This window comes from Rhinolophus hipposideros, assembly GCF_964194185.1.
Source record: "Rhinolophus hipposideros genome assembly, chromosome: 5".
Classification (NCBI taxonomy): Eukaryota; Metazoa; Chordata; class Mammalia; order Chiroptera; family Rhinolophidae; genus Rhinolophus; species Rhinolophus hipposideros.
This window is the reverse complement of record NC_138051.1, coordinates 100,429,146-100,456,984: the sequence shown is the minus strand read 5'-3', so window position 1 is coordinate 100,456,984 and position 27,839 is coordinate 100,429,146. Positions and strand designations below refer to the sequence as shown.

Sequence of the window (27,839 nt, the reverse complement as noted above, 5' to 3'; positions counted from 1 at the left end):
GCGGCAAGAGACAACTGAATCACGAAACCTGGATGAATATTATTCGGCCATAAAAAAGAAGGAAATCCTGCCATTTGCAACAACATGGATGGACCTTGAAGGCATTACGCTAAGTGAAGTAAGTCAGACAAATACAAATACCATATGATCTCACTTATAGGTGGAATGTAAAAATCAAAAACAGAAAGCTCACAGACACAGAGAGCAGACTGGTGGTTGCCAGCAGCAGGGGGTGGGGATGGGGTGAAATGGACGAAGGGAGTCAAAACATATAAACGTCCAGTTATAAAATAAATAAGTCCTGGGGACGGAACGTACAGCATAGTTACTACAGTTAATAATACTGTATTGCATATTTGAAAGTTGCAAAGAAAGTAAATCTCAAAAGTTCTCATGGGGCCGGCCCAGTGGCTCAGGCAGTTGGAGCTCCGTGCTCCTAACTCCGAAGGCTGCCGGTTCGATTCCCACATGGGCCAGTGGGCTCTCAATCACAAGGCTGCCGGTTCAACTCCTCGAGTCCCGCAACGGATGGTGGGCATCGCCCCCTGCAACTAAGATTGAACACGGCACCTTGAGCTGAGCTGCTGCTGAGCTCCCGGATGGCTCAGTTGGTTGGAGCGTGTCCTCTCAACCACAAGGTTGCCGGTTCGACTCCCGCAAGGGATGGTGGGCTGCGCCCCCTGCAACTAGCAACGGCAACTGGACCTGGAGCTGAGCTGCACCCTCCACAACTAAGACTGAAAGGACAACTTGAAGCTGAACGGCACCCTCCACAACTAAGATTAAAAGGACAACTTGACTTGGAAAAAAGTCCTGGAAGTACACACTGTTCCCCAATAAAGTCCTGTTCCCCTTCCCCAATAAAATCTTTAAAAAAAAAAAAAAAAAGTTCTCATCACACAAAAAAAATTTCTGTAACTACAGTGATAGACGTTAACTAAACTTACTGTGGTGATATTTTACAATATATACAAATATTGAATCATTATGTTGTATGTACACCTGAAACTAATGTATGTCAATTATATCTTGGTAAATAAAGAAATTTTGACATAATCATATAATCATCACATAATCAACCAAATAACATAGTGCCATTCTATTAAAAAGTAATTCCATCCAACATAAATGAGAATCACGTCATTTTAAATCTTCTATTAGCCACATTAAAAAGGTAAAAAAAGGTAAACTTATGTAATGTATAATATTTAACCCAATATAAATGTTTTCATTTCAATGTGTAATGAATATAAAAACTTATTAATGAGATATTTTGTGTTCTTTTCCCCCCACACTAACACAGCACATATCAGTTGGAATGGCCATATTTCACGCTCTTATAGTCACGTGGTTACTGTATTGGACAGTATAATATCATCCAAGAGAGAAAGTTATATTTTGCAGAAATTGATAAATTGATCCTAAAACACACAAGGAAATGCAAGGGACTCAGAATAGACAAAACAATCTTGAAAAAGAACCAATTTGGAGGATTCACAATTCCCAAGTTTTTCCCAAAACTTACTACAAAGCTTAATAATCACGCTAGTACTGGCATAAGGACAGACATATAATAAAACAATAGAATTTGGAGTCCAGAAATAAACCCTTACATTGGTAGTCAGTTAATTTTTGACAAGGGTACAAAGACCTCTCAATGGGAGAAAGAGTAGTCTTTTCAACTAATAGACAACTGGCCATCCACATGCAAAAGAATGAAACTAGACCCCTACCTCACGCCATACACAAAAATTAACTCAATGAATCACAGGCTAAAGATAAGAGCTAAAACTATGTCATTTTCAAAAGAAAAGAAGTTTAAATCTTCATAATCTTGGATTAGGTAATGGATTCTTAAATATGACACCAAAAGCACAAGCCACCAAAGAAACAATAGATTAACTGGATTTCATCAAAGTTAACTTGTGCATCAAAGGACACCATCAAGAAAGTGAAAAGACACCCCATCGGATGGGTGAAAATATTGACAAATTATATATATGATGAAGGAATTGTATCCAAAATATGCAAAGAATTCTTATAACTCAATAAAAAGACAAATAACCCAACTTTAAAAATGGGCAAAAGATATGACTAGACATTTTTCCAAGGAAGATATGTAAATGGTCAATAAGCACATGTAAGTCTCTTAACAGAGTTAGTCACCAAGTAAATGCAAAACAAAACCACAATGAGACACCACTTCACAACCTTTATGGTAGGACACCTAAAATAAAAAAGACAAGTCACAAGTGTTGGTGAAGATGTGGAGAAATTGGAAATCTCATACACTGCCGCTGGGAATGTAAAATGTCCCAGCTGCTCTGAAAACCAGCCTGGCAGTCCCTCCATGTGTTAAATACAGAGTAACCAATGATCCAGCTACACATACAACAGGTGTAAAAACGTAGGTTTTCACAAAAACTTGCACAGAACCATCCCTAGCAGCATTATCCATAGTATCCCCAAAGGGAAAACCACCAAAGGCCCATCAACCAATGAACGAGAAACAGAATGTGGTCTTTCCAGACCGGGAATACTATCTGCCTGTGAAAAGGAATTACTGAGACGGGCTACCCCCAGGATGAACCTTGAAACCATTGTGCTACAGAACGGAGTCAGTCGCAAAAGACCACACACTGTATGGTTCTATTTGTATGAAACTTTCAGAAATGGCAAATCAATAGAGACAGAAAATAAATTAATGACGGCCTAAGGGTGGGGGAGGGGAAATGGGAAGTGACAGCTAATGGGCACAAGGTTTCTTTTCAGGATGATGACGAAAATGTTCTAAAATTAGACAGTGCTGAGCTCTGTAAAATTCTTGAATATACCAAAAATGACTGAATTGTACACTTTAAAGTGATAAATCTCTGAATCACATCTCAATAAAGCCACTATATTAAAAAAGCAAATTACAAAGTGGCTGTTATACAGACCAATTCTATTTTTATTTAAAAAAAAAACATATTCGCCCCAAGATGGCTCAGAAGACCACACACAGCAGTGACCTAAGTAGACAGGGCTGCGTCTATGCTTTTATCTTTTGATTTGCCTGTTAAAACAGTTCTCCTGCCACTGAATGGGCATTGCTTTTCTAATAAAGAGGTGTTTTTTCTTTTTAAAAGGAGGTTTTTAAAAACTAAAAGTTACGTTCCCATTTTTATAAAACACGTAAGATTATGCCCCCGAAAGAGATGAATGATACACACCCAGACCCTGCCAGTGGTGAGGCAGTGGGAAGAACCTGCGTTTGTAGACATTCTACCATGAACACACTGGCTTTTCTTCTTAAAACAAACCACACACACACACATGCACGCACGCACGCACATCCACCCGCACCTCTTCCCAGGACACTAAAATTCTGCTTAGAGGGCAGCGTGGCAGCCGCGGATCACGTGGATGCCCCCTGACATGAAGTCCACAGGACTCGTGCGGTCCTTGCTAACACCAGTGGGGTCAGTCTCCCAGACAAGGTGACCTGGGGAAGGGGAGACTGAGGCACACAGCCCCACTGCAGCTGCGTCCCAACACCATGCAACTGGGGGGGTAGGGGGACATGGTGGGGAAAAGGCTGGGGGTGGACCAGCCCGGGGGGCACAGGTGGGGGTGGGGGTGGGGCCCCGAACTCCCAGGACTGGTCAGGACTCCTCAGGGACGATGGGTGCACACCAGGCCTGTGTCCTGGGCTGGATTCCGAAGGGCAGCTAACTGCTCTGGCCGCAGCATCATCCTCTTCACAACGTTAGTCCATCCGAGCAGAGAAGCCAATCAAGAGGCCTGAAGGACGGCCTCGCCACCTCCATCCTAAGACCAGGGGTCTGACTTCTCCGAGAAACACTGTCAGGCGCTGTGGAGAGCGCCACGGGTGCGCTCAGAGAGCAGCGGCAAGGGGGCTGCAGGGAGATCTGTGGGGACACAGCAATTCAGCAGCGCCCTTGACTACCCGGCCCAACTCCACTGCACAGCAAGGTGCAAAGTGTGTAACGCACAGCACTCGGCCCTCACAGAATCAGCTAGGCGCATCCATACTGAAAAAAAGACTCAAAGACTACACACCTCAATGCTAACAGTGGGGGATAATGGGAAAATTCATTTTCTTTATTTGTCCCTGCGTGTACACACTTACAAAGCCAGGACACCTTCACCGAGCTTTCTCCTTATTCTGGAAACAAGGTTCTGCCTTCAGAGATGTTCTGTTCTTGGAAATTGACACTGTCTCCCAGCATCCAGGCACTTCTCTACACCTCATCTCTCAAAGAACACAACCACGCCGACGTAGCTGGTCTGATACTTGATACGCGTATACAAAACTGAAGATCTCCAAGCAGAAGTCTAACAGTTGAAATGCAATTACTGACTTCAGCAAGAATTTTTCTGCCTTTCCAGAGATTCTCTCAAATTCCTCATATATGTGATCACTAGGACTTGAGGAATGTCTGCTGATCAGAAAATGTAAACAAGCAAGAAAAGCACACTGACCACTCGTCAGCCCTCAACCCGGAACTCTGGACCCAGCTGCACATCAAATGCCACCGTCAGGGGCCTGTTGGGCAATACCACCGCTTCTGAAGAACTGTTTTACAGGAGAGCATGCCTCAGGAAAAAAGACTAACATTTCAATTTCTCACAGTTAACTATAATTGTGACACTGACATTCTCCTACTTAAAAGCTTTTGATGTGGAGGGAGGGAGATGAGGGTAAGGGGGATCAAATATATGGTGATGGAAGGAGAACTGACTCTGGGTGGTGAACACACAATGGGATTTATTGATGATGTAATACGGAATTGTACACCTGAAATTATGTAATTTCATTAACAATTGTCACCCCAATAAATAAATTAAAAAAAAAAAAAAAGCTTTTGATGGTTCACAACTCACTTCAGAACTGAGTTCAGATGGGCTGGTATTTAAGACGAGCCATGATCCGTGCCTCCCCCCCACACATACCTGTGCCCCACTCCTGTCAGTCCTCTCACCTTCGGCCCTCCCACAAAAACACCCCCGCCGTCACCTCTGCTTCCCTGCAAATCAAAATGTTATTTGTCCTGCAAAAATGCCAGTTCAAATTTTAGTCTTTGTAAAGCATTTCCTAACCCCCTCAGCCACGAGTGAGCAAAGTGTGTTCTCTAAATGGCCAGATAATAAGTATTTTAGGCTCCGTGGACCATTGGTGGTCTGTTACATATTCTTCTTTGCTTATTTTTACAATCCTTTAAAAACACAAACACCACTTTTAGACCTGCAGTTTGCCACCCTGGTGTAAACACCATGCCGCCCACACTGCGCTGACGTCCTGCTCCACAGTGCACCTGCCTGGCACTATTGTGATTACTAACCCCGGTTACATCTTCTGCGATCTTCTGCCTGTCTAACCATCCACACCACAAGAATCTGCCCCTCCTCAGACTACATGCTCTCTGAGGGCAAGAAAAACCGTTTTCTATCCCCACATCACCTACTCTATAATACTAACACGGACAGAGGGCTCCGTCCATGAATCTTTTAAACTGATTGCTTTCAAGTAGAGTATGCTGAATTTTAAATTGCTTATTTAAGCATTTTCCACCACAAATAGCTAAAGATCTCTTCCTGTCTACACAGGTCTTTAAAATTCTGTGCTGTAAAAGATTTTATTATAAAACCTAAAAATAATCCTCATGTGGTATATAGTCTGTTTCCAGGAGACACGTAAGCTTTAAAAAACCCTCAACCTTGTCAACAAACCCAAAACAAAAATTGAGACCAAGCCTCAAATTTTTCTAGAAACAACAATCATCCGTTTGAGGATGTATTTTCCCTCATTAGGAGACGCACCTTCAGTATTTTCAGCTTATTACTTGTAAAATGGCTCTATGTCTGGGATCCACCTGCTAGACAGATTCAGAAGTTTCTCCATCACCAACAAATCATCTTAAGTAAGTTCGTAGACATGTTCTTCTCTCAGAGGCCACCTGGGAATCCCTCTAACTCCTGACTAGTACAGGTCTTCTTTTAGATTCATTTTTCATTTGGAAACTTAAGAACTCTCCATCAGCCTGTGACAAATAAGGGACAAGGCCAAATGGACCCTTGGTGCCTACTTCCTGCTCATCCAAAAACCTGAGCCAAATGACTACCACTCAATGATGAACACCTGGATATGCATTCTTTCTTTCACATCGAACAAAACAGCCTTCATGTGTCTCACACACGTCTTAAGGACCAGTAGAGCATATAAGCACACTACCCCGACTTCCTTCCAGCACTGATTTGCATGCTGGAGTAATTATGCCAAAACCGTGGCACTACTTTTCCATTTCCTTTTTTGTAATAAGAAAGACCGACTACCTTGCAGTGCTTTACTTCAAAAGCTCACTAAGAAAATCAGTACACGGCTATCGTTCTGAGCTCTGTGGAAACAGGTAGAAAGAATATAAGCCAGCTGAAGGGATCAGAGAACTCCCCAGAAGGTGTGGTCACTGCTGCCCCACCACACACACCCTACCGCTTTGGCTCTTTTAATACTCCAAAAGGTGAGGAAAAAATAACTGACAGAAAAATCCCCTATGCAAAAACCCCAACTCTGCGGGAAGGAGGGTGGGTCCCGTGAATCATCCATCCTCCTCCCCGTGAAATGCAGGTGAGTGACTTCTCATCTACAGATGGCCAACATCCAAAGAGGGACACAGCACTGCTGGGACGTCTGAGGGTACCTGTAGGAAACAGGGCAACAGGAATCCCAAGTGGAGGGCGCAAAGACAGGCTCTGGGCCCAGAGGGGGAGAGGGGCTGGACGCAGGCCAGGCAGGCACAGGCCGAGCAGCAGGGACAGACACAGCCTCAGGACAGGCAGGTTCCTGGGGAAGAGGCCACAGGGAGGTCAGCGTGGCTGGTGGGGAGGGATGCTTTATTTCCTGACTGTGGAGGGAAGCCACTGAAGGCTTTTCAGTGAAGGGTGGAGACGACCGATGTTTCTAAAAGAACTCTCTAGCAGCTATGTGGAGAAGGGCGTGGAGTGACCTAGCGTGCCGTGGAGAAACCAGCCCACCGGTGGGCCCCAGGCCTGGATCAGGTTGGGGACCAGAGAGGAGGGGAAAATCAGGATGCAAGACTGACAGGCACAGACCCACAGGGAAGGGAGGAGAGGGGTCGGGTTGCTCCCGGGGTTCCAGCATCAGCACCTGCATGGGGCAGGAAGGACTCGGGCGTGGTGCTGGGGACAGGTCAGGTGACATCTAAGTGCAAACACCAGGCAGCCTCAGCCGTGTGTGGCCACTCCTCTCGGGCTCATGGACAAATGCCTTTCTCCTGCAGGTCCTGGTCAGTGAGCGCCCCCAGCCCAGCTGCGTGGAGCGCCCCACTGGTCCCGCTCCACGCTGCTGTCGGCACGTGGGCTTCCCTGTGCTTCCACAGCACAGGCTTCACGACAACAGGCAGCTGCCCGCGCTGTGTCACCACATCCCCGTCACTCGGGCTGGCGCCTGGAGCACACCGAGGGCTCAACAGCTGAATAAACACCCCGGGCTAAGCTAAGCTCAAACAGAGCTGTGGGTTAAAGACATGAACTTGGGGAACTTGGGAACCACAGCTGGAAAATTATTTTATTTCTAATGGTACCTATTCAAAAATTCCCATTCTGCCGACCAAAGTTTCCACTTAGATTACAGTTTCTCACAAAGGGTTTATCCAAAGCAGCTTGTTGGACATCTGGGCTCAGTCCAGCCTCTGACCTCTCGGCTTCCTCACTTACTTTAATACACATTTCGAGTAGAACCTCACTGTATTACTGAAAACATTTTCTCATCTCTAAGCTCTCATTTAATGGCTAACTGAACTTTGTAGGAAGCGCCTCACCTTACAAAACTATGAAGCTTCAGTCATCCATTCCCTGGAAATCAAGAAAAGGACGTCTCGTAACAACTACACGAGGGTTTCTCGGCCTCTGCACTACTGATGTTTTGGGCCTGGTAATTCTTTGTCGTGGGGGCTCATCCTGGGCATTTTAGATACTTACACAGCTCTGGCCTGCAGTCACTAGATACCAGGAGCACTCCCCAGAGAGTTTCTAAACACTGCATATGTCCCCTGGGGGACCATATTGTTCTCCCTCCTCGACACAACAATCCTAGACCAAGTGGTCTTTTCCTATCATTAACATAACCAAGGTCACAGGGATCAAATCCTGTTAAACCTAAAATGCTCACTCACATACAACTGGCACAAACTATACCCTCTAGTGAAACTGAAAGCAAAACAGGTACTTACACACACAAACTGTCCTGTGGGGCCCTGCAGCATGACACCGAGAAATGCTGACACTTCCTTGGACACAGTCTGAGCCCGAACGTGAGACGGGAAGGCCTGCCTCCCTCAAGGTGACGGTGCTGCACACCGAGCCGCTCCGTTTCTGCGGGATGAAGGTCCCCAAGGGAAAGGCCGTGGTGACCAAGGCCTTTCAGAACACACGAAGCGTGGCCTTGTGGGGCTGTTCTTACACGCGCACCTCGGGGAATCGGCAAGGTGAGTGCCCGCCTCAGCCCTCCTTGCTCATCAGCCAGAGCCAACAGAAGTCGGGGGCCCCAAGGAGGGCTTGTCTGCAGTCTAGGGGTGCATCTGCACTCACATGGGCTTCCGGCACAGCAGGGCCCACACACCGAGAGCAGTGACATCTCGTCCAGGCACACTCTTCACCCTGCAAGCACTGTTTTTACGCACAGTGCTCTCCAGAGTTGCTCGTCTTCCACACTGCAAATCCCGAGCCGTCTATGCCAAGCCTCTGAGATCTAACTCCGCCCCCCAGTCTCAGAAGGGCGTTCGCACACGGCGAGCGCGGCTCCCAGCCTGCCCCGTGCCCCTGACGGGACTGGTGCGGAAGGGGCCAGATCAAATGTTTTGACAATAAGATCACAACTCGTTCCCAATTACCTAAATTATCTACACCAACGATACACAGAGGGCAAACACTCCCGTAAGGGTCAAGAGGAGAGAAAACTGAGGCCAAGTACGTAATTAAGGGACTCCAGTCGGGCAGTCCACACAGCCCGCCGCGGCTTCTCGGAGTGCAGCGGGAGTGCTCGGCCCTGTGCTGGCCTGGAGGACCGCTCTGGATACACAGACAGACTTCCAGAGGCTTGGAATGTTAGAGCACATACTACATAGCAAAACGCAAACTTCGTATGAATGTCAGATAAAACACACCACAAAATCCCTGTGTGAAGAACAGACTGCTTCAGAATGCTATGCGGGCGACCCTGAAAGGGCCCAAGCCACGCGTCCACTCCTCTGTCGCCAGGTGGGGGACTCACGGTGCAAAGTGTGGGGGACACTGATAATTGTCATCCACTACCACATACCAAAAACAGCCCCATTATTTTCCTAGCCAAGGTCAGCCATGGATCGAAGGAATCCTGAAGGACCCAAGACTGTAAGTCTCCACAGAGAAAAACCAGTAAAATGGGGAAAAGGGAGCTGTTTGTAAAGGTACATAAGTAAAATACATAAGTGAACATACTATTTCTCTGAATTTTTAGCCAAATTTTTTTAGCCAACTTCATAGGGTCACCTCCTTCAAGTAAAGAATTGCATCTGTGCATGTTTCTAGGGTACACACAGCGGTCTCAGACACTAACACGTGACAGGACCGAGGCTGGGAGACCACCCAGAACTGTTCCCCCTCCCGGGGGACCCCCCCAGGTCTGCATCCTGTGGGTGGAAAGAAAAACAAGAGGCTAAGCACTATGGCTCCCACAGGTCCTCCACGGACAACAAGAACCCCCACCTCCTCTGTAAAGCTTGCAGGAGGCCAGGCCAGGAGCGAAAGCTGCCTTCTGACACACCTTCTCCTCTTGGCTTGAAACGTTATTAAACAGGTTCTGAAAAAACCTGCCACATTTTCTCTTTCTAGGACTAATTTCTAAGCTCCCTGCCAGCGGGGACCATGTCACACGCAGAGTGGTACTTTTTCCTGTGACAGCCAGCCCTGATACATGCACAGAGTGGGTGATGGGGGCCCCGTTGCAGACTCAATTGACTTCTGATTTATAGAAAGCATCGAATTATCTGAAGAACAAAGTCTGCCATACCAAATGCAGAAGTGCTGGGAAAACAAAGGAACCCAACGGAGACAGTGCACCGGACGGGCAAATGGAGGCGCTACACGGCATTAACAGCTTCCTGTGTGGGGTGCTGACTGCAGGACCCCCACATACATAGTGACTCCCTCCCCGGAACCACCTAGACGCTAACTCCACAGCTCCACAAGCCCTTAGCCAAAACCCCCCACACGTGTTTCAGAGGTGAGCACCTGGAGAGTTCAGAAAGGACACGTGTGTGTAGACCATACATCCCGCAGCCCCCCAGTGAAAGCTGGGTCGGCACCTGTGAGGACATCCATGTATCCAACCCGCAGGGAGACACAGGAACGTTCACGCTAAACAGAACAGGGCTCATAAATCGCACTACATCGCTTCCGGTCAGCTTTTGGCAGCAAAGCTGTGACGAGCCATTCCACTTCCAGAAGCCCTGGGGCCTCAGAATCGTGGCTGCGGGCTGGGTGCGTGCATTTGCACCCTCAGCCTCTGCGCAGGGGCCTGGGGCTCGAGCCCCGTTTCTCTGGCCCAAGGCCTGCGTGGGGCTTCTCCCCATGAGCATATCCACCACCTGAAAACCCTGCTGAGATGCAGCCTGGCAGCGAGCAGGTGTGAGGGCGGCCGGCAATCCTGCCCAAGAGGCACCTGGGAGGTGCTGCTGACGGGCCCGAGCCATCCTCTGAGGCAGACAGAAGCGTGCTCCTGCCACTGGGCCACGGCATCCCCTGGGAGGCTTTATTACAGTGTCCATCACATCTGGTTTCTGGGGTCTTAACTGACCGGAATGGTCTCAAGTGGGGATCCCCAGCTTTTACGGTTCTTTCTAATAATTCCAACATGCAGCCAGGACTCAGAATGCTCACATGAAGGCGTTACGAGAAAAGCAATAAATCACTACTAAAGCAGTCCTGAGAAGGCAGCCAAAGGCCGTCAGGACCCACGCCGCGTCGCCAGAGGATTGTGGGAAGCTCCCCATCATGACCAGGAAACGCTGTGAAGTTCCTCAGGGAGGCAGCACCCCAGCCATCCCACCTCTGTGGCTCAGAAGCATTTCCCCCCTCGAAACCAGTGCAGCCCTGAACGTACCACACTGAAGGCCAAGTTCTACGGACAACCACACACAGACACATCATCAGGTGCCGCTGCCCACTGCCCGCGGGCGGCCAGGACCAACCCTAGGCAGGAGACTCCAAGGAAAGAGGCCGGACACTCAGGCTGTGGCTACCTGTGGGGACGAGCGGGTGAGCAGAGTAGGAGCTGCACACACCAGCCAAACCATGCGTTTCTGCCTCGCTGCTGATCCCGAGACTGAAAGGGCCTGGAGTGGTCAGGCAGCCGGCTCCCCCACCCACTGTGTAAGCGCTGCGCTCCCCACAGATGTCTGCCAGCTTCTACTGAGCACACCCACCACCAGAAGGCCCCTGAACAGGCCTTCCACACGTCAGTCTGTCCCCTAAAGCCACGTAAGAGTGGCTCTGCTTCCGAACTCTGCTTCCCAAATTCCAAATGAGCCACGGCCTTCCATAGCAAGTTCCGGGCCACTTCTGCTAAGACATGTCCATGTATGTTCCAGCCCAGCCACCACCTTCATGGCAGCTCTCCGGAGAGGCTCACTGGGTGAACTTCCTCGTTGAACCTGAGCACGAGTCCTGTTCTGACAGAGCACTGGCTTGCCAACTCACTTATCCTGTAATTTGCCCCCTTTTGTTTTTGTCTTATTGCTTTTCAGGCCATACAGACACCAGGCTGCCCCTCACTTTCAAAAAGGGGTGGCCATCACCTCGATTTCAACAGGCCAGACAGCACTGCCCAGAGCCTCGGGGGCACAACGCCCCGGCCAGCAGAGGCGGGCTCTCCATGCCAGGAGGTCCAGAGAGGAGCTCGAGGACGTTTCTACAGCCATGAGGGCCCCTGGGGTCTGCCTTCTGAGTGGAGCACAACTCAGGCGTGTCACCCCTTCCTCCCTCTCTCCTCGTCCTCCCTATGCAATGGGAGTGTCTGTCCTGTGCCTGCCCCACCGGTGCATTCTGGAACCACAGACTATCCCTAGTTTCATAGGTTCTCAGCAGAAGAGGAATTCTGCCTCAAGATGAATCGTATCTCATCTGATTTGGATGATACTTAGGTGAGACTTTGGACTTGAGACTTTACAGGCGATACAGAAGTTAAGACTTGGGCTGCTGGGATGGAATGAATGTATTCTGCCTTTGAGAAGGACGTGAATGTTGGGGGTCAAGGGCAGAATGCTATGAATGAACTGTGCCCCTCAAAATTCACATGTTGGAACTCTAACTCCCAATGTGACGGCATTTGGAGATGGGCCTTTGGGGGGTAAGTGGGGGCCCTTACAAGAGACACCAGAGCTTGCTTCCTGTCTCTCTCTCTCCCCACCAGGTGCGGACGCAGTGAAAAGGTGACCGCCTGCAGCCAGGAAGAGCCTTCACAGGGAAACTGAACTGGCTGGCACCTTAACCTTGGACTTTCAGCCTTCAGAACTGGGAGAGACCAATTCCTGCTGTTGAAGTCACGCAATCTGTGACATTTTGTTATGACAGCCTGAGCTGGCTAACGTGTGCCTCTCAGAAAGCCTGACATCCAGATGGAAATCAGCGGTCTGAACCCGAGAACAGTGTCCCTAGGTATTAGGTACACACACACCTAGCGAGCAGCACGACCAGCACTCACAAAGTGCTTCACCGCAGTTTATTGAACGAAACCAGGTGTGGTCAAGGGCCAGTTAAATGTGTTTTTTCTTTATACACTACACACACACACACACACACACACACACACACACAGTGAGCCCCTAAAGTTGACCAGGCACACAGCAGATAAACACATACTGAAATGGTGACTGTTCGGTGGACATATCCTCCACCTTCTGTTCTGGGCTGAAAAATGCAAATTCCGTTAACTTTAAATACCACTTTTCATTTTTCTGGTGAATTCACCTTTTTAAAGCTCGTTATCTTATTTTCACAATCATGACACTATTATCCCCATCTACCATGAAAGGAGACAGGAGTTTCAGAGGTAAATAACTTGCCCAAGGTCACAAAGACTGGTGGGGCCCACCCGCGAGTCCCCAGCTCTTACTTGAGTCCTGTCCTGCCGTCGCAGGGCGCCCACTGGCGGGAAGCTACCAGCCCCTCTGCCAACCTCTCGGGCGCCTGGCCGGCCAGCAGGCACTCCACGCTTCCAGCGCTCTATAATGTAGTCTTCGTTGACATTGGGAGTGTTCTGCTTAGAAGGCCAGAATGTGAAAGCTTTAAGAGCCCTTATCTACTCTGTGCAGAAGTGAGACCGCTATGAAGATACGTCACAGACAGGTTTCCCAGGTAAACCGTACCTTCTTATTTCACTCCAAGTATAAGTGACTAAAATCTGATGCGGTTCCTAAGAACCCCAAGACAAAATTTAAGAGTAAGAGAAGCTGTCTTAGTTCATCTTAACACAAGGAAATACCTTTTTTATACGAAACGGAGCACAGACAGGAGACAGGCAAAGGGCGTGCCGCTGCCCTCCTGGTGGCCCTGTCCTCCCTGCCTCAGTCACGCTCTCCCAGCCCTCAGGTCTCACTGCCCTTCTGCAGCCCCTATGCTGCTGACCCCCAGGCCGTAGCCACCGGATTCTGGAATAGAGAACCCTGAAGTAACGACGATGAGAAAGGCAAGCAGAATTAAGGGCACCCCAAGGACTTGGAGAGAGCGACGCTCTTCTCCCTGATGAGACGCCGAAGGTCAGCAAACTTTTGGAATTCGTAACGCGGACAGAGTGAGGAACAGGCATCCCAGACCAAAAAGCAAATGGTAACTTTACAGCTGAAAGAGACCTCAGGCCATCAAGACCGGAGTTTCCTGACATCAGGCCTGACGAGAGGGAATTCAGAAGCTCCCAGGACACCCTGAAATTCCATGCATTCGGCAGCCAGCCCCACATATAAAACACTTAAAGTGGCCAACCCATTCATTCACACCTCCTTGGACAGAAGGTCAGACGCCCAGGAGTGATGGGTGTTTGCGGACAAAGGCAAGGTGTGCGTGGGAAACAGCATGGGGCAGCTGTCGCTGTCACTGGAACTGCAGCCCTGCGTGAGGCAGGGCTCAGACAGCCACAGCTCCCCACTCTCCACCCTCATCGATGCCACTACTTGGGGCTCTCCCAGAGCCAAAGCGACAGATTTCTTGTTTCCTTATTTAAATCCACACCCCCCCCATCACATTTGCTCCCACCCAAAAGTATTCCAACAATCCGCTGAGCCAGGCTGTGAAGGCAGGGGTTACAGAAGATGAGGTTTCTGTTCGAGCAAATGCGTACACACTTCTGCACGCACTGTCCAATTATCCCACTTTGTTTTTATATTAACAGCTGTAACTTTCATAAGCCCCTAGGAGATTTACTAGAATGATCTGGGTGAAGAAAAGGAAATTTAGGATATGGGGGCGTACTAATATTTTCTCAATGCTTTTTTTTTAAGAACAGAAAATATAAGCTTAAACTCCATAACACTCTTCAAAATGAAAGTGAAGTTTTCAAATAATTTTAAAATAAACTTACAGGAAGGGAAAATTTATGGACCCAAAGTTATACTTGGAAAACTCCTGACAGATGATCAACGATGCCTGCTGACCAAGTAAATACACGTACCTTTTCTGCAGACAATTACCATTTTATGAATGGCTGTATTCCAAAGTTTACTCAAGAAATCTTGGTTCAGAACACAGAATGCATTTTCTCACTGGAAGTAGATACACACGACAGTTGGGGTTTCCACCTTCGCCCACAACAGCCTCTCTTAAAAAGTATCCACAACACATACTCTGGCAGCACTACGGAATCTCCCACCATACGTGAAGGGACTAAAACGGTCACACATCCCTTGACACTCCTCTCATCAAGAGGCAGACTCTACGTTCCCTCTCCTAAATCTAGGAACACTAGCAGGGGTCTCCAAGCAGCAGCAGAAGTCTCCTCACACAGATTTGTCAGCCTCTCCTTCTCGCCCAGAACAATCATTCCAGGAGTCCTGAGCTGCTGCGTAACAAGTCCTAGCACAGAGGCCGCCTGCAGAGGCCTCGACACCACACAGAAAGGGGGTGACCATTAAACCTGGCCTTTCAGCCACCCAAGCATGCGCGTACAGCTATGTTGGACCATCCAGACCAGACAAGAGGCCAGATAAACACCAGTGAGTGACGTCAGTCAATGCCACAAGGAGCAGAAGACTCGCCAGCTGAGCCCTGCCTGATCAACCCACAGCACCATGAGATCTAATCACAAATTACTGTTTCAGGTCACTGGAGCTTAGGTGGTGTGTTACTCAGTAGTCATTACATGGAACAATCTTTGGCTCTTTCAGGACATGACAAAAGCACATCAATCTCCTGCTCTGGCATCAGGAATGGAGTCCCTTCCTGCACTCTCCACTGGTGGGCACTGAGTTATGGTGGTAATGTCAGCCAGGATTTTCCCAGCTGTAGGCCATTATAGGGACAGCCCGTGTTAGGAAGTGGGGAAGTTGGTGGTATGATGATCCTCAAAGAGTCCTCCAGTCTGCTTCAAAATCCTCCTAGAATTTTCTATACATTACTGACTTAAGGGACGACAGCGTTCAAAATTCTCAAGAAACACGACATACAGTCAAAATGTGGTTCGCACCCTGATACCGAAGCCAGACAAACATACCACAAGAAAACTAAAGACCAATCAAGATTCCTTATGAACATAGATGCAAAACTGCTCAACATCTGTAGCAAGCCAAATCCAACAACACATTAAAAGGACTGAACACCACAACAAAATGGGATTTACTTCAGGAAAGCAATGGTGGTTCACCCTAGGAAAATCAATTATTGTGATATACCACATCAATAAAATGAAGGGAAAAACACACGATCTTATGAACATACACACAGAAAGCATTTGACAAAATTCAACTACCTTTCAGGGTAAAACACTTACCAAAGCAGGAATTGAAGGGAACTTCCTTATCATGGTAAAGGGCATTTATTTGAAAAAAAACCAAAAAACCCCACACCTAACTTCATAATCAATGATGAAAGTCTAAAAGCTTTCCCTTGAGATCAGGAACAAGACAAAGATGTCTGCTTTCACTAATGCTATTCAATAGTGTAGTGGAAGTCCTAGCCACAGCAATTAGACAAGAAAAAGAAACACAAGGTGTCCAAATTGGAAAGAGAGATAAATGATCTCTATTTGCATTTGACATGATTCTACATATATAGAAAATCCCACAGAACTCACGGTAAAACTACTACAGGTAATTGCCAAATTTAGCAAAATTACACGGTATATGATCACCACACAAAAATCAGTTGTCTTCTACACCAGCAATGAATATGAAAAAAAAAAATTAAGGGAACAATTCCATTTATAATAGCATCCAAAAAAATACAATATCTAGGAATAAACTTAACCAAGAAGGTGAAAGATTTGTTCACTGAAACAACAAAATCTTGCTGAAAGAAATTAAAGATGTAAATAAATAGAAAGACATCCCATGGTCATGAATTGTAAGACTCAGAATTGTTAAGATGGCAATGCCCCAAAGCAGATTCAATGCAATTCCTGTCAAAATTCCAATCACTGTTTTTGCAGAAAGAAAAAAACTGATCCTCAAATTAATATGGAGCTGCAAGGGGTCCCAAGATGCCAAAGCAATACTGAAAACAAAAAAGTTGGAAGACTCACACTTCTCAAATTTACTTTGAAGTTTTCTACAAAGCTACAGTAATCAAAATAGTGTGCCATTGGCATGAGGACGGACATATGAACCAATGGAATAAAACTGAGTCCAGAAATAAATTCAAACATCTCTAGCTCACTGATTTCCAACAAGAGCGTCACAACCATCCAGCGGGGAAAGAATGGACTCTTCAACAAATGGTGCTGGGACAACTGGATAAGCACATACAATAGAATGAAGTGGGACTCCTACTTCACTCCACAGATAAAACTTAACGCAAATATATGGTGATGGAAGGAAAACTGACTCTGGGTGGTGAACACACAATGGGATTTATAGATGATGTAATACAGAATTGTACACCTGAAATCTATGTAAATTTACTAACAATTGTCACCCCAATAAATTAAAAAAAAAAAAAAACGCAAAATGGATCAAAGACCTAAATGTAAGAGCTAAAACTATAAAACATAAGATTTTCATTACCTTGGATTTGGCAATGGATTCTCAGATTTGATACCAAAGTAATAGCAACAAAAGAAAAAAACAGATAAAGTGATGTCATCAAAATTAAAAACTTTTGTACATCAAAGGACATTGTCAAGTCTATAAAAAAACAAAGACAATAGGAGAAAATATTTGTCAATCATATATCTAATAAGGGTTTAATATCCAAAATGTATAAAGAAGTCTTACAACTCAACAACAAAAAGACAAAGGACCCGAATGGACATTGCTCCAAAAAAGACATACAATAAAAAGATAAAAGATGTTCAGTATCATTGGTAATTAAGGAAATACAAAACCACAGTGAGATATCACTTTACACCCACTAGAATAGTTTTAGTCTAAAAGACAAAATAAATGCTGGCAGACATGTGCAGAAATTGAAATCCTAGTGCATTGCTGGAGGGAATAATAAAACACAGAGTCACCACATGACCCAGCAATCTCACTGTTAGCTATGTTACCCAAGAAAAATGAAAACACATGTCTACACAGAAACCCATACACGTTATTCTTAATAGCCCCAAGGTGACAACAATACAAGTGCCCATCAGTGGATGAATGGATAAACAACTTGTGGTATATACACTCAATGAAATATCATTGTGCCATAAAAAGAACAAAATACTGATAGAGGCCACAACTTGGATGGACCTCAAAAAACATTATGCCAAGTGAAAGGAGCTGGACACAAAAGATCACATACTGTATGATTCTTTTTATATGAAATGTCCAGAACAGGCAAATCTACAGAGACAGAAAGCAGATTAAAGGTGACCAGGGGTTGGGAAGAAGGGGGAGTGAGGAATGACTAGTTAATAAGTACAGGGTTTTTTTATGGGGTGATGAAAAAGTTTTGAAACTAGAGAGAACTAGTAGTTGCACAACATAGTGACTACACTAAATGTCACTGAACTATACATTTTAAAATAATTAACTGTATGTTACATGAATTTTGCCTCAATAAAAAAAAATGTGGTTAAGACTATAATTTATTGCTTCATTCATAAAAATTCTTGAGTTCCTACCATATGCCAGACACTCTCCTCATACACAGGTTAAGGTGATGGACATAAATTTTCTGCTACGAATTTAAAAAGCAAGGTAAGAGACTGGACAGTGACAGCATGGGCTATTTTAATTAGAGCGTCAGGGAAGACCTCGAAGAAGTGACGTTTGAACAGACATAAGAAAGAATCAAAGAATACTATTCTGCTAAATAATGAAAGAAAATGATGTACTAAAATATAAATTTAAATTTATCACAAATCATAAGCAAAATTGCTTTTCTAAAAAAGCAGGGGTCTATCTAGTGGTTTTTCGTTTCTAGACATTGAACTTTGTTACAAACCATTTCTTTACAGCCCATTACTGTGCTTCTTCTACCCCTACTTACTGTCTTCCCCTACAGTCTTCCAAGCCCAGGCCATCCTCCCAAGACAGCCCATCATGCCTTGCTAACAGGGCATGTTTTCCTTCCAGGAAATCTCTCAGGAAAGGCAAGAGGAATTAACACTTAGGATATACGCTAGGTTCTCAAATTCACTCACATTCTCACTTTTAATCCCCACAATTAACTTTTCATAGATGAGAAAATTGAGGTTCAGAAAGGATAAGTAACTTCCTGTCACAGTTAGCTAAAGGAAGGACCAGAAATCAAGTCAGGTCTGACTTCCAACCTATACTCCTTCCATAGAGAAATTCACCTCATTTTCACTGAGCACGCCTGAGGCCAAACTGAAAATACGACAGGGGGACACTGTCCTTAAGAACCTTGTCATCTGAACTCTAGAGACCATGCAAGATGCACTGGAACACCCATCCCTCAGCCTGCAGAGGGCAGGGCAGGCACCAGAAACATGAGGAGCCCCTTGCTGTCCCATGCCACTGCCTCCAGCCCTCTCCTCTTCTGCCCACTTGTGTAAGAACAAAGAAATCCACCCTCTACCACTCCAGGAACCTGACCGTACAGCCTCAGTGTCCCACTGTGTCCCAGAACTCACAGCCGCTCCTGGAGCTCGTACAGGTGGCTATGGAACAAGCCCCTGGCCTCAGTCCAGCCACCACTGGTCCCTCCTGGTTCCCGTGCAGAACTTCGGTGGTTCTGGCAGAGGAGCCACAAAAGCCTTCTCCTCAATAGCCAGCAACATCACATCCTCACTAACTGTGGACAAGGCTTCTCCGCCTTCAACTTATATTCCCATAAGCAATCAGTGGCCCGAATGAAATTCCTGATGAGTGGGTGGCAATCTGACTGTGCTGGGCTGTAACCAGTAGGCTCTCTACTGGGACCAGGCCGCAGGGGTTTGTTCACCACTAACGAGCTAATGTTTTTAAAACCCTGTAAGGACAAAATGGCTAAATACTATCATTATTACTACTTACCAGTTTAAATGTAAATTAAGAGAGAAGGGGGAAAGAAAGCACATTACAGGTTTGGGACTCAGCAAGATGTAAGCAACATCTGAGGAACGTTTTAACTGAATTTGTTAAAGGATATTGAGTGAAACGTTGCTGCCGTAGGAAAATAAAACAGACAGAAGGAATGGAGTACTGGCTGAGAAAAAAGTCAGTATACAAGTAGGCAAACAGATGTTGGAGGAAAGAAAAGGCTGCATGAAAAACACATGCTGGAAAAATACACCATTTCTTTAAAAAGCACTATACAGCAGCAAAGCCAAAAAGCCTAGACTCTGAAAGCAAAATTAAAGTCCAGAGTATGAAACCCCAAACCGGGCTGTAACTCAGCTTAAACGGACCACTGAGCACAGTGATGGAAACATGAATCCCGGAGCCCTGCAGGGACTCAACTCCCTCATCTGTAAAACGGGAAGATTCTGACCTCAAAAGTCAGGCTGACATGAAGGTGGCACCCGAAGGCGGCCAGTCCCTGTCTCCTAAACAGCCACACGGCTGCACTCACGGGCCCCCTGACACGAGGAGACAGCCCTGCTCCCACTCGCTTGCTCTCGCTCTCATCCTCCCTGGAAAACACCCGCTAAGTCCATCCGTTCCCACGGCGCCTCCGTGCTACTGCCATGGCACCTACCAGCTTGTGCCATAACCATGATTCTTCTGGCTCACCCACCTTACAGAAGCTCCTGGAAGACAGTGATCATGGAGCATCTTGCTTGACTTTTTAGCTTTGGCAACTAGCACTGCTCCTAAGTTCTCGAAAAATGTGTGTTGATGAAATAATTCCCGATCATCCCAAACTGGAATTAGAGGCCACGCAGATGCCCTGGGACAAATCCTGGGAAATGAAGACTTCAGGGAAACGTCTACTCACGCCGGTGAAGAGTCCCCGCCGTGCCAGTACCTGACTTGGGAGGCTTCCCTGCCCAAACTCCGAGCCTCAGCTGCCTCACACAGAAAATGAGGGAACTCACTAGAAAATCCCAGCGGTCGCTACTGAGACCTGATATGGCATGTCCACTCTCCAAGACGACATCTCAGCCCTCTGCACAACGGAAAGGCCCGTCAGAAGGCCCGGCTGTCCTCTTCACCGCGGGCCGTGCGCGGTGCCATCAGCCCCACTTACAGACAAGGAGAACAGCGCAGCGAGGCCCTCCTCCTGCTGAGACAGGGCAGGCCTGCCAGGCAGATGTCTACAGCTGGCACCTTTCACCAGGCCCGCACGGCTCAAGCTGGGGGCTGCACAGTCCCCAGGACACGGGGTGGGATGCCAGGGGACCCTTCGGGGTCCTGGGAAGGCAAGGATAAACACAATGCATTTTGTGGCGAATCAACTGTACTCAAAAATCTGGGGGGGGGGGGCAAAGTGTATTTGTTTAAAAAAATCAGATATATTACTGAGTACAATGTAAAATAAAATTGTCAGATAAAATGTAAAGGGTTTGAGAGATTCTGCAGTCAGTCATGCCATGCCCTTTCTCACACAAGAGAGCCTTCTGACACCAGAACACTTAATTTGCCCTATAATAACGTTTCAAACATCGGGCTGCTATTAATCTGAACAGGATGGAATTTAATTTCCAGAATAAAGTTGTGACTTCTGGGCATTGTCGGGCAAGGAAGGACTCAAGAGAACTAGCTTCTCTGTTCTTCCCTTTGAAGTCCTTAAAAGCACCCAAGAAAGTTACGTCAAAAGAAGTCTCCTTTCACACAAGCCCCCAAGGCAACAACCCAGGGAGCTAAGCACCACCAGATGGCCCCCAGTCAAGGGCGGCAGCGACAAGCCTCCCTGGTCGCATATGCCAAGCGACAGGGAACCAGTGTATGGCATCTGTCACATCCTTCGTCTCCCCCACACTTGCAGATTCTGGACACAAACATGAAAGGAGGGGTGCCCCGTGCCTGGCCCTAGGGGAAGAAGGAGGGGGCAGGTCTAAGCTACCTCGTTAGGGCATTAATTAGCCTTCCAGGGCACAAGTCAGTGTCCGAAAACCTTCAACATAATCACCATAACACCTGGAGACTCGGTTTACCATTTCGATGCTACTGTTGTCCTAAAAATTTTATTATGCCACTCGGTTTATCAATTTAGCTTTTCTCTCCACTTAAAGAAACCATGTTTCCAATAAATACACTTCTGGGTTTTGCCATAGAATCCAGTGTTTAAATTAGAAAGGAAATCAGATTATCAGTATAACAGGTCTGATATCTTTCTTGGTAGAATGGCCCCATGAGAAGTTACAAAATAAGCAACATTTTAAAAAAATATATGGAGTCAAAATAGCATGGAGCAAATCCTTAAAAAAAAAAAGTCAATCATAAACTGAAATTGTAGGGTCCACTTTTGTATTTCTTGAGAATTAAAGAGATATGGGCCATTTCCGCATGAATGATAGAGCGGTAGGGTTGGGGGAGTCCCTGGGGAAGGAGCGTTTTGACCTTCACACCCCTCCTTCACCACCACCTTCTGAGACTTCCTACCCACAAGGACAAAGTAGGGATGGCAAAGTGCTCCGCCCAGGTGGGGGTCCACGGCTCTGTGCCCTGCACAGCAGCAGACTGCCTGTGCCACCAGGGCTCCAGGTCACAAAGGGCCTGGTGAAAGCTAGAGGACAGCACAGGGAACGTCACAAATGGAAACCCACTGACTGGCGGCATCACCGGCCGGGTAACTACTGACAAGAAGCAGCAGAGCAGCAAGCAAACTGTCAGGGAGGGGAGAGATCCTCTTCCTGCCATTCCCATGGTCCCAGGATACCTGCCTTCCTGACACCAGGGCTCATCACCAGCTTCCTGGAAGCCTTTCCCCACAATCCACGAGCTTTCCGTTTTCTGACCTTCCACCAGACTTCCAGTCTCCTACACAACCCACCAATGCACTCCAGCTTACCTTTTAAAGACTTCCAAATTTCTTCCTGGTGGGTCTTCAGCTACCTAGCTGAGCAGCCAGCTCCCTGAGGGCAGGGTGGTGACGTTTCCTTTTACCTCACCCTCCTGCCACCAGCTTCAGTCCCCACTGGTTACCAGCATCTCCCCTCACCGTGCCAGGGGGCCAAGATGCCCCAGACTTCTGCAGGCCACGCGCTTAAAGGCTGGTGTGGTCTCTCACTCATCCTGGCACTGTAACTAGAGCACTGTGGGAACTCGAGGCACATTAACTAAACACATTAAATTAAATAAGAAAAAGACTCCCAAGTCCCAGTTAATGATCCACTTATCTCGAGGAATACAGAATTCAGTAAGAGATTCCAACCTGATTTCTGGAGTTGACAGAAAGCAAGTCACCTGCATTTATGACACCTCACCACCTGCCAGCCTCACCAGAAAGGGTTCTACTGATAACAAAACAACCTCACCTTCTCCTTCCTAGGTTGCTCAGTTCCCCACCGGCCATTATGTCTAGGATAGTGTTGTGCAGAACACAGCCAGCCAATAAAGGCTCTCGAAAATGAGAAAGCCATTTTGTACTTTCTAGTTAATTATGAATAATAGCTATGACACAAGCATACAAAATGTGTTCTTACATTTTTTCCTTTTCTGTTTAAAACTGCATTTTCTTTGGCCCCGAAGCCTGGTGCTCCGATACAAGCGGCACCCATCCTGTTCACCTCCCTACTGCCCTCCCGCCCACCCGCAGCACGTCCGGCTTCATCCCTCCTGCTCAGAGCAAGTGGAAGCATCATCCCCACAGTCAGGCCTCGCCTGCCTCTCTCCGGTCGCCTTCAAATCCACCAGCCTCACCTCCTCCCTTCTCACTCAGTAGCTCTTCCCAGTTTCTCTCTGTATCTTAAGACAATATTATGACGCTCCAGCCCCCCAAAAGCCAAACAATTTTTCTTCCTCTATGAACACTTGTAAAGAAGCACGCCAGGGGTCCTGATTCCATGGAATGGAGCAGAAGGCCTTGGTCCTCAGATGTCTCCCTGCTAAGTCAACAGTTCTTAAACTGACCACTGCAAGGAAGCTCAGCTATTGCGTAATATTGACAGGTTAGATCACTTGCTGTTTGGAGCGTCTTGCTAGAAGATGACAACACAGAGATGGGCAAATTTAACGCAATTTCCTTTGTTTGCTTGAGCTAGCCCAGACTTGCAACACCAGAATGACAATTATATCTTTCTGGAAGTACAGCTTTAACGTAAAAAAGGACATTCTCATCCTTCAGCTCATTAGCGTATCTATGCTGACAATACCTCAGAAAGGTCATTCTCTATTTGCAAAGTGAAAAATTAAAGGGATTCTAGCAATGGTGTTTACAAAATCAAATCCCCAACTCGGGAAAACAGCAGGCAGCAAGATATTTCAGTTAAACGGAGCTTCTTCAAGGCATGAACAAGAAAGAGAAGGAATATTATTTAACAGAAACAACTGGCCACTGCGATTGCCCGGTTCCGATGGCATGTCTTTACACCCTTCTCACTGAGTGAGGCCATCTTATTAATTCCAAAATGAATGGAGAGCATCCAAGGAAAATAATTGGTCTTCTTTCCCCTCACAGAAAAATTCACATGAAGGTCTTAAAAAGAAAAAAAAAAAAGCTGGAATTCTCCCTGCCAGCTCGCTCTGCTTTCCCGACTTCTGCATGGTGACAGCTGGAGCAGATGGCATCTGGGGGAGACACCTACATCTTAAACCTTACCCCTGACTCGGTCTGATTTTTAACGAGTGACGCTGGAAGCCCAGGTCTGTTGGGGTTCCTGTCATCCCCAGTCTTGTACGACATTTTCCGTTTTCACACTGATCAGCCTTATTGTGTTTTGGCCGAAGAATTTTTCATCTTTAGCTTAATTCTGACCGGATGGTCTTGTCTCCCCAGCGTGCAAAGGCACGTATCTCCTTTCATCTGAAAAACAAGTGGCTGTGCACTATTCATGCAAAAGACATCCTACACACGATGCAGTCTTTTGCACAGGCCATTTTCAACAATGTGCAAGACATGAGAAGATGTTGGCACCACGCGATGGTCCACCTGGTCATTTCTTTAAGTAAGGATTTTACAGACACCCGAGATGACAGTATCCATCTCCAAAAGCTTCAGCAGTGTGTATTCACAGCAAATGCTAGACAAAAATTATGGCTCCTCCTCAGTTACACGTCGTGAATGTAAATTAAGAAGCGGCCAGAACGCTCCTCCAGACAGCCTTCATGACTCCACAAAAATAAACGAGTCGATCACACACACACACACACACACACACCCCAACTCATTCTGAAAATTGATGCAGCGCTTAGTACGAAAAACGTGACATACAACTGTTTCCTTCAGGGGGTCATTATCCGGGGGCTTCTTAAATGTCAAAGCACGTCCGCCGCACTTCACCCGTCTCCATTCTGCAGCTATGCTTTCAAATTAACGGCAGAGGATCCCCCACACCGAGCGCTGCGGGAAGGCCTTACCACTGCACAGATGGCCCCCACGGGCGACCCTGGAAACGTGGCAGAGCTGCGCGGGCCGCAGCCGGGCGCCCGGGGACGGCGCGTGTCCGGCTTTCCGCCCGGGGACCCCGCCACCCTAGCGTCGCCTCCGGCCCCAACCTGGTCCCAGTGCCGCCGGCGCCCGAGGCCCCTGCGGCCGCAGGAATCAGCCCGACGCTCATCTGCAGAGGAATGACTCAGTATAAACTTTTAAATCGTGGCTTAAAAACACGCACAGCACGAAACCAGCCCGGGGCCAGCCGACTCGGCCGCCCCTCCCGCGGTAAAAACACCCCGCGGCGCCGGGGGTGCCGGTTCCTCGCCGCCCCGCGGGGGGCGGGGGTCACGTTCCAAGGAGGCCTCGGCGCCCGTTTCCTGAAAAGCTGCTGGAGCCCCGGCCCCGGCCCCGCGCCCGGCCCGCAGCACAAAGTTTCCCGAAGTTGAGGCGTCCGGGCGGCGGGCGGGCGGCGGAGGCCGGGCACTGGCCGCCTGCTCCGGGCCTGCGCCGCTCCGGCCCCGCGCCGCCCGCCCTGGGCCCGCCCGCCGCCGACGGCGCGGGATGGAGCCGCCGGGATGGAGCCGCCGGGCCCGCCGCCGCCGCCCGCCCGCCGCCGCCCCTTACCCCGCGGTCCGCCGCCGCTCGCCGGCTCAGGGGCGCCGGGCGCGTCCTCCGCCGCGGTCCGCAGCGTCCTGCTCCCCGGGCAGCCCCATGTCGGGGGGCGGGGAAGGGCCGGCGGCCGCCGCCGCCGCCGGCTGGAAAGTCCCTGCTGGGCTGCAACCCGGCTCGCGCACGCGGCGGCCGCGCCGCGCCGCGCTCCCTCGCGCCCTCCCGCTCCCGCTCGCAGCACTTCCTCTCGCGCGCTGGAAATCCCCGCCGGCCGGGGAGCGCGCCCGGCGCGCGCCCGCCCCGCCCCCGCCCCCGCCCGCGCGCGTGGGAGCCGCCGGAGCCGCCGGCGCCGCCAGCCCCGTGCGCCCGCGCCCCCGCGCGCCCGCGCCGCTCCCCGCGCGGCCCGTTGCTAAGGGCCTCCCGCGCCGCGCCCGCCGGCCGGCCTTAGCAACGGCGCGGCGGCGGCGCGGGCGGGGGGCGGCTTCGGGCGCGGGCGGGGGGCGGCTTCGGGCGCGGGCGGGGGGCGGCTTCGGGCGCGGGCGGGGGGCGGCTTCGGGCGCGGGCGGGGGGCGGCTTCGGGCGCGGGCGGGGGGCGGCTTCGGGCGCCCCCCGCGTTCCCCCCCCCCTCCCGGCTGCCGCTCGCCCCGCCCCACTCGCTCTATCTGGCCCCCGCTGCGGTCCCCGCCCCCGGCCGCCGCGCGCCCCCGGCGTCCCCCTTTCCGGGTCAAAAAGCCACGCGGGCCGCGTGGGGCCCAAAAGGTGTAGGTTTCTTCGCGGTCGGGAGCGATGGCGTCACCCGGTTCACCCGGGCAGCCACCCACCGTCACACACACAGACACCACACTCGTAGACACACTCACTGTCACCCACACTCAAGAACAGGTACCTACAGTAGGCCACTTACACTCACACAGACACGCGCATTCAATATGCATTCTCAGTCTCTCACGCTCACGCTCACACACTCAAACGCTTACGCACACATAGCCAACACGCTTACACACTGTCACACTCAGACCCTGTGCTCACACACATTCACACTCCCTTGGTTCCAGACACACTCACATGCTCTCACACTTATACACACATTCACACACCAACACACTCCATCCCAAACATGCACACACACTCATACATATACACACTTGTTCCTACACACATTCCCTCAAACACACAAGCAGGAAGGCGGGGCTGAAAGTGACTCAAGCCACCTGGGCCGCTGCTCTTTCATTGAAAGGGGGACATCTAAACATTTGTTTGGTTGGAGTTTCCTTTCCTTCCTCCACGGGCTCCTCCTACACTCAGAAAGTTGGGTCTTACCTCAGGGATACTGTGGATACCTGATCATGGCATTGTACACCAGAAGCTAAACATTAATGAATGCTAACTATAATTTTATATATATATAATGTGATGGTTCAGTGTGAGGTCGGAGGGATAGTGGATGGGGAGTGGGGGGTTCACAGTATGAGGGATATAAATGATGAACGTCTAAGTATTACCTTGTTTTGTACACCTGAAACTAATAAATAAATTAATTAATTAAAAAAAAAAAAAAAGAAAGTTGGGTCTTGGTCAAGTGTGAACTGAGTGGCCAGTTTGCCATAAGCTCCCAGAGTTCGCAGCTGGCCTGGATGGCCCTCTCCTCCATTTCTAGGGCATGTGTAGACTCGATGGTGAGGGTCACCCATTTCTCCAGAGGCCTCAGCCCTTTGTCCCCCAAGGCACAAACGGTTCATCAATGTGCTCTAAGATTTCAGCCAACCTGGCTGGGTCCAGCAAGACGTGGAGCAATGGAAGGGCTATCTCAGAGGTTCCAGGCCAACCGAGGAGTGAGGCCATCACCACCAGAGTTTACAAGGAACACTGAGGAAGCAAAATGGACTTCTCATTTTTCTCTTCTCAAGATTTATAAAGATTCCTGGACCAGAGCTGAGACGAGTGTGACCAGCTTAAGCCAGTCCTCCTTGTATTTCTCCAATGTCATGTGATCAAAGGCAGGAAGTCCAGCATCTTCTCTGGTGGCTTCCCCGTAGAACGTTCCAGAACCCTGGACAGTCTGACCAAGCTGATGGAGTTTCATCAGCCCCACAGGTGCTTGTTCTCTAGCCACA

General features: G+C 48.6%; 1 protein-coding gene across 2 annotated transcripts in view; it reads right to left on the bottom strand.

Annotated features, from left to right (window-relative positions):
* TRAF3 (TNF receptor associated factor 3) overlaps nucleotides 1-25,972 on the bottom strand; it is a 101,685-nt gene extending 75,713 nt beyond the window's left edge. The window contains exon 1 of one of the 2 annotated variants that reach the window (XM_081048450.1): nucleotides 25,741-25,972. The gene's annotated coding sequence lies outside the window, so the exon portion shown is untranslated. The remainder of the gene's footprint in view (nucleotides 1-25,740) is intronic. The other variant, XM_081048453.1, reaches the window with a different exon arrangement.
* Nucleotides 25,973-27,839: the final 1,867 nt, after the last annotated feature.